Source organism: Trachemys scripta, chromosome 10, assembly GCF_013100865.1.
Source record: "Trachemys scripta elegans isolate TJP31775 chromosome 10, CAS_Tse_1.0, whole genome shotgun sequence".
In the NCBI taxonomy this organism is placed as follows: domain Eukaryota; kingdom Metazoa; phylum Chordata; order Testudines; family Emydidae; genus Trachemys; species Trachemys scripta.
In genome coordinates this window covers 6,918,116-6,930,307 of record NC_048307.1, presented here as the reverse complement: position 1 = coordinate 6,930,307, position 12,192 = coordinate 6,918,116, and positions in this window count along the sequence as shown.

The window sequence follows — 12,192 nt, the reverse complement described above, 5'->3', positions numbered from 1 at the left end:
AACGCTAGTCCAGACGGATCCCCACAGAACAGTGGAGCGCTCGATGGTCATATTTGCACTCAGGTTGTGGTGACATTCGAGGATCGCTGCAGCTTCTCTGCTGCTAGCAACAGAGGCGGCGCTAGCCTAGACCAGCCACAAGTGCTTTACCGCCATGGCAACTAGGCCTTGAGAACCTGCAGTTTGTACGCTGCGATTCACTGAATCCAGTCAGGCCCTTCATCTGAATCACCGCATTTCTTTACACGACGGATGATCATGTGGTTAAGGCACAGGAATCCGGGTTATGTGCATGGCCCTGCCAGACTTCCCACGTGACTTCGGACATGTCCCCTAGGGATTACTGTGGCATTTAAAGCCGCGTCCAAGCTGCAGCGATAGCGCGAGCGTTTGCCAACGGAGCCCCTGCCCTATTGTAAACACAGAACAGCCTGGGTTGGTGACATGGCAGATTGTCTGCAAGGGACTCATAGTTAAAGGCTGCCAGAAACTTGGCGGAACCAGCAGCAGGCAAAACGTTAACAGCGACTCCCAAGAACCGAACGAGAGAGCTTTGTGTAGCATGACCTCGCCGTTCACCATGGACAGCCTAACGGTGTTACGTGAGCAGCCAGGTGCCCAGGGAGTTCTGAAATTCCCACTAGGAGCCTAGCTGCCTCTTTAGGCACCTAAATCCTGGCCGTAGGCGCTCCAAACCAGTGAGTTCCTTGAGGCCAACGCAGAGGCTCCGGTTTCACATCGTACTGTTGGCATGGAGTGGGCTGGGGTAGGTTTGCTTTGCTAGAGGCTGGGTGTGGCGAGTGGAGTGGCACTCCCCCAATGATGGGAGAGATGGAGAGTCTGAGCTGGGGCACTGGCTCAGATCCAGCTCGAAAGCAAACCCCTATAGCACAATCTTGGCAGCCTGGAAGGCAGGATGGTCTGGTGGGATGGGTGCTGGCCTGGGACTCAGGAAACCAAGGTTCAGTTCCTCATTTACCAAACTTCCTGTGTGATTTGGGGCAAGTCACTTCATCTGTCAGGGGGATAAAGCACTTCTGTGCCTGACAGGGGTGTTGTGAGGAATTAGTGACTGGGAGGTGCTCCGACACTACTGAGAAGAGGGCCAGCCAAGTACTCAGGTAGAGAGATTAGCTCTCTTCTCCATCGCCCTTAAAGGACCTGTCCAGCCTTGCTCCCACTGAAGTCCAGGACAAAGCTCTTATTGGTCTCAGCTGCAGCATTGGTCCCAAAATGTACTTTATGTCTGGTATAAAATTTGGGACCAAAATTGGAAGGGATAGGGCGTTACCAGAACTCAGGACACCAGCAAGTCACTGCAGGCGCCTCTCCCAGCCTTTCTGAAGGAGAGAAGGATTGTTGCGGTGCTGGTTCTCCCAGCCGCCGATATTCTCAACAAGTGGGACTGTTTGTAGGCAGCTGCAGAGCGGAGCTAGTTTTGGACTCAACTTCTGTTGTGACTCACTGGCAGGAGAGGGGGTGGATCCCCCAGGGTCTGTTATCCTGCCTCCTGGTAAAGCAGCCCTGCGTATGGCCATGTGCTGGCAGAGAGAGACTTCCATCCACTTCCCTGAAACTTGGGGGGCTGGACACAGTCAGCAGGGAAAGAGCAGAGCTGGGCAGGGAGTGAGCTCCCCGTTCTGTCCCCACTCAGCTGCAATTGCTCACTGGGGAAATCATTGTGTGTCTCTTTTTCCTTGTGTTTCTCCACCCCGCCCCCAAGCCTGACATTTCTCCCGCCCTCCCGCCATCACCACCGACTGACCCTGCTCCTCTGGGGGAAGATACCAGCCTTGACAGTACTGCTCCTTGGATCAGCCAGACACGCTTGCCGGGTGAGCTGGTCTTTCCTCTCGCTGGGGCTGAGTCGCTTGGGTACAAGCTTGCATCCTGCTCTCAGACCCCTTTGTTTGACAATAGACAGTTGGGCTGACCCAACTGCTTACTAGGGGTGTAAAATGTTAACCGGTAAGCACTAGTCTTACCGGTTAACCCGTCTTAACCGTTAATCCCTGGCCGGCCGACCCCAGTGGTCCCGTGTTAGCCGGAGCGGCCCCAGCCACACTGCATGGCCGGAGCAGCGCCGCCTGGCCAGATCGGCCCCGGATGGCCCTTTAATCAGTTAACCATTTAAACGAAATATTTTTAATCGTTTAAACAGTTAACTTTTTAAACGGTATTTACATCCCTATTGCTTACGATGACTCCTCGGCTCACAAAATGGGTCTCAGGACAAGTTCTGAAGCCATCTGCCTGGTACTGGTCTTCCGATCTCTCCCTAGGTCTCTGAAGTCACTTTCCTAGCCTGCTCAACCCTTACCATTGTCACTTCCCTTTCATTAGGTATAGACAGTGAGGAGAGGATCTTAACCAGCCTTCTTCAGGGCAGATGGAGAAGGAAAATACTAGGGAAGGGTAGAATAAAGTCGCCCAAGAGAGGTTCTATCAGATGTTCAGCTGATGCTATACTTCACCCTAGCAGGCTGAGGAGAAGCAATCCATGACTCCTTGTAGCCCCTAGGAGCCAGTGCGCACTCCATCCTGTTTCTCCTGGACGTGTTCTAGTCCATCATCTCTGCAGTAGTCACTGATGCTGATTAATTGCTGCCTTCTCCTAAACATCACCACTTGTCCTTCTCCTATGTCCGTTAATTAATCATTTACTAGTCACATAACATCCTTGCGTACGGCTTGCCCAGTCCAGCCTGCGAAAGGAGAGGAACCAAAACTGCAACATCATCCACCTCTAGTAACGTTACACAGTGGAGCGCCAAGCTAGGACAAGAATGTGATCAAGTTCCTAGCCCGAATTCAGCCAGTGCTCATTTCCGTATATGATCCGTGCCTCAGGATGGGTTCATTTAAAGCAGGAAATTAATCTATTGACAGGTAATATTTTTATAGTATAGTTCTGTCTTGTTTCCCAACTAGATTACCGAGCATGGCTGTGCACAACGAACAATAGCATATCATCTGGGTCTGGAGTCTACAGCTTTTATGGGAAGCCCAACCTGCTATAAAATGTTCTATTTGAAGTGGGTTTTATCTCAATAGGTTTCAAAGTAGCTTTTCTCCATCAAGAGAAAGATTCCAAAAGTTTGACTTATAGCCCAGTTCCAAACTAGAACTGTTGTGGTAAGTTGTCTTGTTTGTGAGAATAAGGGCATCAATCCTAAGTTTCTCCGGTTTATTTTTAATTTTGTTGATGGCAGAATGTTGAGCGACTGGTTGTTGGGGAATCCCCCCCGCCCCCCGAGACATCAGCTGTTTTTATAGGATTTTGGTGTCAAACTTTCTGGTCCCATCATGTCATCTTAATGCCATCTCAAAACAGGTCTTGGGTGTGCAGAACTTTGATTTTTTTGGAGGGGAGTCACAGACACCAGTCCCCAGGGCCGGCGCAACCCATTAGGCGACCTAGACGGAAGGTCCCGTCGCCGAAATAGCGCCGCGGTCGCCTAGGGGGCTACAATTTGGGGGCAGCGACCGCGGTGTTATTTTGGCGACGGGACCTTCCGCCGCCTCTGTGGGGGGTGGCATTTCGGGGCGGGACCATCCACCGCCTAGGGTGGCAGAAAAGCTGGCGGCGCTCCTGCCAGTCCCTGCAGTATGCAAAACTCCAAATACTTTTGTAATTGCTGGCCTTAAGCGGCCTCTTCCCAAAACTGACGCTCACGATGGATGACCTAATTCGAACCTGACTGGCCCAAGTTCCACAGCTCCAATGTCAGCCTGGCACCTGATTTGTGCAAAGGTTTTGGAGGGAGGCGTCGCAAGGCAGAGTAAGTGGAGTTCGCAAACCGTAAGGCCAAGAAGCCTCGCCTTTCAGGTCAATGAGCCTTTAGTGGGAAGAGTGACCTTCCAAAATCCCCAAGAGCAGCCACCTTCTTCGGGAGAGGAAGTCATGACAGCAAGGGCCAGCCCACTCCTTTGATCAGTCTGTCCCTGCATCTGAAGGAGGCCTGTTAGCGACAAGTGCTGTGCCAGCAACATATCTCTGTCTGGCTCCTTCACGGCAGCCCCAGCTCCTACTCTGAGTGTTCAGGAGACTGCAAGAGCTCCTAAAACCCTGGTCCCTCAAGGATCTACGCTCTCTTTTTTCTGGTTTTGTCTTTTGTTTTTAATCAGCTGGCTGACGTCCTAGCTATTCAGCGTTTTTCTTGTTAGGGGATGCAAGTGAAAGCATGGCTGTGTGCATGTGTGAACACCCAGAAAGTCCCCATGGGACAGGCATCTGAAAGAAAAGTTCCCCAGGGTTAAACAGCTCTAAATATTGTCTCATAAAATGACTCGCTAAAGTGTGATTGTCACCTGTAATTTCTAGAAACGAATGGTTGTCAAACTGTGGTTGATCAAGAGTGTGGTGTTAGTCTGTGTTATAGGAGGGCAGAAGGAGAGGGTTAGTCACCAGGCAAGAATGGAAAGCTAAGAGGAAGTTTTATAATTGGCTCTGAGGTTGCGGCTCAGCCTTTAGATAATAATTTGGTTTCCGTATTAAGATATTTCGCCAGCTCCAAGTTACAGACTGGATGATTTTGGTAAAATCCTTTAATTGTATAACCAAACCGGCAGCTACATCTTTAGACTCCTCTTCACAATTTGAAGGTCGTTTTGTTTTTTTTATTAATTTGACCATTTAACTAATTTGACGATTTCACTTCAATCCAACATTGAGACTAATTTGTCGACTTGACCTTGATTTGCTATTGATTTGATAGCTGTGTTGTTTGAGTCTTAGTTCAATGTTATTAACACAAGCTTAGCTTTGCGGATATGCTTTCTTGATTTGAGTTTTAAGTTTTGTAGTGAACATTTGTAAAAAGATAGAGTCGCGTTTCTTTCAATGAGCAACGTGGATCCAGAACTTCTGAAGCCCTGGGAAGAGACCAGCTGGTCAACCTAAAAGTCACGGAGACCTAAAAGCCTGCCCTCCTGCCCCTAATTAGTTTTTGGTTCTCTCAGTCTGGGGCAAGTCTTCAGCTCAGCTCTGGAGCCTGACGGGCACAGCCAGGGCAGGAGAGTTCTTCCCCGCCAAGGGGTAGGTGTGTGAATCCTTTTCAGTCTAATTTTTATGGCGACGACAGCGCCGAGATGCCAATCCCTCCCCCTCAACTCTTTCTGGGCAGCAGCAGTCTGTTCTTCCTCAGCAGAGACACGTTCCTTTCTTTTCCACTTAGATGGGGCAGAGTGGAGGAAAATGACTCATGTGGTGGGTGGTTCAACTTGTGTTTCGCTGGCCACTCCCACATCAACCCAAAGACCAAAGCAGTGCGTTCTTGATGCTGCAGCCAAACCGAGCGTAATTCCTGTCCCAAGCCAGGACTGGCTGGCAACGCATGGACTTTGGCTAGCCGCCTTCATGGTATGCAGGGCTATTATCATCAAGTTGGGTTGTTTTCTGGAACCACATAACATGAGGGTCTCTGCCTGTATAGCAGGACTCAACACTCTCGCCTGGCCTTGCAAATCCCTGTTGTTACACGGCACATACAAAGGATAAGCTTCATCGTTCTGGGCTGTTACCAAAAGGGAAACGAGGAACCAGCCGGGAAGAGCTGGCATCTGGCAGTCTGCAGCGCTCCTCTGGCAGGAGATGGAGTATCTGTTCCCTCACCCTCATCTGCAGCAGAGTAGATTTCTGCTGTTAGTACTGACCGGCGCTCGCTTGCATGGGCTGCCCCCGGCGGGAGAGTCTAGTCACTGAGCAGGCTGTGTGAAGGCTCTGCAGTGGGGAATGGCTGCCAGCTAGCACCACCAAACGGCACAATGACCCTCACTGTCACCACAGCCAGCTCTGCCTTTCCCGCTCAGCGCGCTGCTCGTTCTCCAGGCTGCCCTGTAAGGCACGAGGCTCGCCGGTGTTGCACAGCCTCTTGTGACAAAGGTGGGCTTCCGCCACTGGAGAGGAAAAATAGTCCCTCCGCATGCCATGCTTTTGCTGTGGGAGGCGTAGGGCTCTCTTGTTATTCTTGTGAAACTCGGACGGTTTGCCTGGGCTTGTGCAAGGCAATGCCTGGAAAGCGAACTGTCTGAAAGACAAGCAGGGTGCACTGAGCAGTGCAGTGGGAGGGGTAACCGGCCACGTCTTGCTGTAGGGACTGAAATAGCAGCATTTGGACAGAAGGGGGAGCTGTAATGAAATTGCCCGGCTTGTCATTCACAGCAGCCAAGTACTGGGTAGCCGTTCTCATGTGCACACAAACTCGCCGGCAGGTGAGTATTAATCATAGGTGCCGACTCCGTGCACCCACAGAAACAAATTAGTGGATGCTTGGCAGCCGGCTCCCCCTCTAGCGCCTCCCATCCGCTGGCCCCATGGATCAACTCTTCCCCCTCCCTACCAGCACCTCCTTCCACAGCATGCAGGAGGTGCTGGGGGAGAGGGGAGGAGTGGGGATGGGTCACACTCGGGGGAGAGGGCGGAACTGGGCGGAAGAGGTGGGGCGGGGTGGAGTGGGGACAGGAAAAGGTGGGGTGGGAGTGGGGGAAGAGGGTGGGGGGCAGGGCCGGGGGCTGGGTGGAGGGGTTGAGCACCCCAGGGCCTGGAGGAAGCTGGTGCCTGTGGTATTAATGTCCCCATTTCACAGAGTGAAACACAGAGAGGTGAAAGGACGGGCCACACGCAGCACTCAATGGGTCAGAGCTGGGATTAAAACCCAGGCAGCTCCACTGTGGAGACGTGGGCTGTAGCCCACAAAAGCTTATGCTCAAATAAATGTGTTAGTCTCTAAGGTGCCACAAGTACTCCTGTTCTTTTTGCGGATACAGACTAACACGGCTGCTACTCTGAAACCTGTGGAGACAGTGCAAAGCAAAATGAGAATGAAGCCAAGAAGGCCCATGGAAGACGAGAGGTCAGAGGACTGGAAAAGGGCAAACATAGTACCAAGCTATAAAAAGGGGAATAAGGACAACCTGGAGAATTACAGACCAGTCAGCTTAACTTCAGTACCCAGAAAGTTAAGGGAGCAAATAATTAAGCAATCAATTTGCAAACACCTAGGAAGATTATAGGGTGATAAGTAACCGGCCGCATGTACCTTTCTGGTACATACCATCCTTGGGGCCTTGCCAGTTTGAGAGCGATGGTAGCCGCTCCAGAGGAACAAGACGTGTGTATGGGGGGTTGTCAACCTCCAGGGACAATGGGGTGGGCCATGGTCTATGCCAGGCTCCTGGGGACAGGCACAGAAAGTGAGCTGGGCACTGACCAGCAAAAGAGATGCAATTGGGTGAAACCAAAAGGAACCATCGCTGGAGATAACCCTTCCCACCGCTCCTCTTTGTACATGGTGGAAATGCAGCAGGACCCTCTTACATCCACGCTGAATTTGGCCCTGCCTTTGCAAAGCACTCTGAAGACAGAAAGTGCACTTGGCGCTGACGATCGTTTTCCGTAAAAGGTCTTTGAACCCAAACACTGAGCAGGAAGTTCCACAGCCCGACAAACTACCTGCCGTGTTGGACGGCCATCTGATCTGCCCCTCCCAACCATGCATCACTCAGTATCCAAATGCTACAGCCTGATTTACACAGGCCATTTACCTCCACTGCCCACCGTGTACTGCACGAGCCTCGCTGGAGGGGTAACCCAGGCAGACATTCATCTCTCACCACCACCCCAGTGGCAGGCCTAACTCTACCGAGGGGGTGGGGTCTCCCCACAATGGAGGCATCAATGGCACGACAGCAGCACAAACCTGCCAGAGCATATTAAGGAGCCAGCTACGCGGTGTTAATTGAACTGGCAGGCAAGCGAGAAAGAAAGAAGTTTTACAAGGGTCACAGCAGGCCTGCTGCAGAACCTAGAATCAGGGGTTAGCAGGTCACTTATTTCGAGTGCTCCGAGCTTTAAAGATAACGATTCCCAAAGGGCGGGAAGAGACTAGGGCAGAGGCGAAATTAAATTCTGGGTTTTCCGTGTGACCTGTTTTTCCTCTCACGTTCTCGCTCTTTTATAGATATTACAAATACTTTTGTATGTGAAGATTTCCACTGCACACCGCACGCTCAGTGCTTTGAGAAATATAAAGCGCTATATACGTGCTACGTGGCTAGAGCCTGGCACCAGGGGCCCTGAGACTTGCATTCTAGTCCCAGTTTAGCCATGCAATGGCAGTGTCCCCATGGGTGATTCCCTGTCCCGCTTTGTGCCTCAGTTTCCCCACTGTCCAATGCGGATAACAATACTCACTTTGCAAAGTGCTTTGAGATCTTTGGATGACAAGTGCTTTAGAAATGTGAGGTATTATTAACTATTGATGCCAGGATATTAGAGGGAGAGGCAGAGGAGAAATTATAGATGGAGAAATGAAATAACAACTATACATACATCTGTTTCAGAGCATTATTTAGCCTAAAGGAGGAGGAGCCTGAGATGATGCAGTTAATGAACCTTATTCCCCATGCTCTTCCTAGTTCACAAAAACCCTTTACTCTATTTCCCTTAGTCTCTCCCCGTCTGGTTTCCGGTGATAGTGATTCATGTTTGTGCCCGGTAATAATAACCTACTTTGCCATCTCTCCATGCACTGCAGTATTAGGAAGCCATTTAATTGTCCAGTGCCCTACTAATCCCCACCACCATCCCCTCAAACCTGAGGACTTCTAAGAAACACGATTGCTGCCGTGCGAGGTCGTTCAGAAGCTTCGCGATTCCGAATGCTTCCAAGTCGGCCACGGACAGAATTAGCTGTCCAGCGTTGCCGGGGTTTGCACACACACAGATTAACACCATGAGTCCCAGAAGAGACAATGTGACAGAGCTCGGTATGTCATCTAGGACAGCGATCTCCCCTTTGGGACGATGTGGAATGGAAATGGAGCAACAGTCAGAGGTCAGAAATCTTGCTGAAAAAAATCCCATGAAAAACAGACCCTCTGAGAAAAGGAAAACCGAGAAACATCAATTCTCTTTGCCCAGCATTTCCTTGGAGGGCGAGTTAAAGGGGTTAGAGCCCTTGAAAGGAAACATGGCTGCAAGGAAGAGACAGAGTCCCTGGAATGAACAAAGTGGGGCACAGGTCACATGGGTCTCCTCAACTGCAGACACATCCCTTAGGGATCTAAAGACTTGCACTCTTGGGCTCAAGACACCTAGAAGATCATCTGAAGCTCTGGGATGAGAGCCCCGATTGACCACGCTTCTTCTCCTGCACATTGAACTTTCCACTGTACGGCTATAGCTCATCTGTGGCAAGAGACCGAGCGCTCTTGGGGGCTGGCCCAAACGGCGGAATGAACTCCCCCAAGAACCAAGGACCGTCCCACATCTCCCCACCTTCTGCTCCAAGTGCAAGGGGCACTTCTTTGGCCTGCCTTCACACAAAGCAGCATGTACATTTAAAAACCAAACGCAACCCTACCACACCAAAATATTCCACTGCACACACAACTCACCCCCAGGGCGAGGATGGAAGAAGAAATCACAGATGACAGATGTCAATCATGTCACTTAATGCTCTACTGCAGTGTTTCCAAAACTTGGGACGCTGCTTGTGTAGGGAAAGCCCCTGGCAGGCTGGGCCAGTTTGTTTACCTGCCAAGTCCGCAGGTCCGGCCGATCGCGGCTCCCACTGGCTGCAGTTTGCTGCTCCGGGCCATTGGGAGCTGCTGGAAGCGGCGCGGGCCGGGGGACGTACTGGCTGCCGCTTCCAGCAGCTCCCATTGGCCCGGAGCAGTGAACCACGGCCTGTGGGAGCCGCGATCGGCTGGACCTGCGGACGCAGCCACGGTGATGAAGGCGGGATAAGAACCTGCACAGAACAGAATAGGGAAATGCCGCATCCAGTGGCCCCGCTGGTGCCAGTCACTTGAAAGAGGTCCATATGCTGCCCATTGGCTCCCTTGGGCAGGTTAGTGTAGCACAGGCCCCAAGAACCACCAATACATTATCATCACAGGGTAAATTTGGGGCGAGGGTGGGAGCAATGATACTCTTCTAAGCTCCACCCACAAACCAAAATCCACTCAGTTGAGACCCCATTCACATCAGATTGTGATTGTTTTCATAATATGATCATCCCCTTCCTTTTTTTGATCAGCAGAGAGATAATTAACACCATTGACATTAAATGATCAGCTTTGGATAGTCCAGTTAAATAAATAAAATAATAAATGAATGGAGATATCCTATCTCCTAGAACTGGAAGGGATTGAGTCCAGCCCCCTGCCTTCACTAGCAGGACCCAGTACTGATTTTTTTTGCCCCAGATCCCTAAGTGGCCCCCTCAAGGATTGAACTCACAATGCTGGGTTTAGCAGGCCAATGCTCAAATCACTGAGCTATCCCTCCCCCCTTAAAATGTCTCATTGAGCTGAATGGGACAGTTCACACCTTTCAGAGACATTGTTTCTGGCTCTGCAAACTGAGGCACTCATCAGCACATTGATTATGGTTGGTTCACGTTTTGAAGATTTTATTTTAAATCCTAAGGGCTAGAAAAATGCTTCTTTTAAAATGAAAGCTGAGTTTTTGGAGCACAAGGTAAAACTGATGTGATGATGGGGGAGCTGGCAAGGATGATAACGTGCACCCTTGGTTGCATGTGTGTCTGCCGTCTTGGGCTGCAATCTCATTTTATTAGCCACAGAGCTGCTCTAGGAATATCAACTATCAGGAGTAGCCAAAAGACATTCTGAACCCACAGAGAGATGAAAGGTTTATTTGTCATCATTGGATATCTGCCCATAACTACAACTTATCTATCTGAGCTACTTATATGGCCCTCATTACAGTAGTATCTGAGCACCTCCTAATCTTTAGTGTATTTATCCTCATAGTATCCCTGTGAGGAAGGGGAGTGCTGTAATCCCCATTTTACAGACAGGGAATTGAAGCTCAGAGAGAGTAAGTCACTTGCCAAAATCAGACCAGAAATCTGTGGTGAAACAGGGCATTGAAACCAGGTGTCCCAAGTTAGCACGCTAACCACTGGACCATCCTTCCACTCTGAACCTTGCTTTCCAAACCATTCTTTTACCTCTGAACCTCAACAGCTTGCAGAAAAATGGCCAATACATGTTCTCACCACAGTTTCTTCTTCAGTGGCCTGGTCAGGGTCAGCCTCTAAGGAGAATTTGCCACCTGGAGCGTTTTTCTTGTGGCGTTTTTCATTGTCAGTGACTTAGTGAGTTACTGTTCTCAGCATATGAATACAGTCAGTGGCATTCTGGATGTCCTCAAGAAACTGAGAACTCCTGTCCTCTTTGCTTCTGTTCAGCTGATTTCTGTTCCTCCAGTAGTACACTAGAGATAACAGATGATCTGGTGCAGATTATATAACTGTAACCTTTGCATATCACCAAAAGCCATTTTTTGCAACGGGGGGCAACTATTTTGACTTCTTATCGGCCTTCTTCTGTTCTAGTTCCCTATACTTAGTACAGGGTTTGGTAACTACTTCAGAGTTCACACCCTTGGGCTCAAGAAAACTGTTATCGCAGATGTTGGCACAAAGGTTGACGTCCTTCAGCCCCTAAGTCTCCGAACGGATCCTGATAAAGCACTGTGAGATGGGTTGCAAGGTTATAACAATGCTATGAGCGGCTCTCTTGAATCTACCAGGGCTTTTTAAAAAGCAAGTTCTTTGCTACTCCAAAGGGCTTGATGCTTCTGAGTTACGTAATAAAGGTGTGATGCACAGATGCACAGCGATGCTGAGAGAAGAATGAACAAGCGCAGAGACTCCCCTGACCTGGGCCAGTATTGTAAAGGTCCTGTCCCTAGCCCATGTCAATGCTCGGTCTCCAAGGCAAGGGTGGGTACTTGGTATATCCATACCTCAGTGGTGGGTATCAATCCCCTTGAGTGAATGCCTATTCCTTGTGTCCTGGGGGTGGTAGGGTGGGTGCCTATCCCCTGTGTCCTGGGGGTGGGGGGTAACATGGTCTGTCCCATCATTTCCCCCCTTACTCCTGGCAGAACTGCCAGTGCCATGTGGCAGCCATACAGTGCGCAGCAGATGCTCCAAGGCTGAGGTGTCCTGCCTGATGCCTGATTCTTTTTGCCTATCCCCACCAGACTGTTCCCATCTATCCGCCATCGCCCACCCTGCTATCCGGAAAAGAGCTCGTTTCTAGGCACCTCTCTCAACTCCAAACTAATCAGGCATCTCTTAGGTCACCCCAATACCTCCTCTCAGAGGGGTCCTCCGCCATCCCGCACCGCTCCACGCAACTTGCTCCACAAGA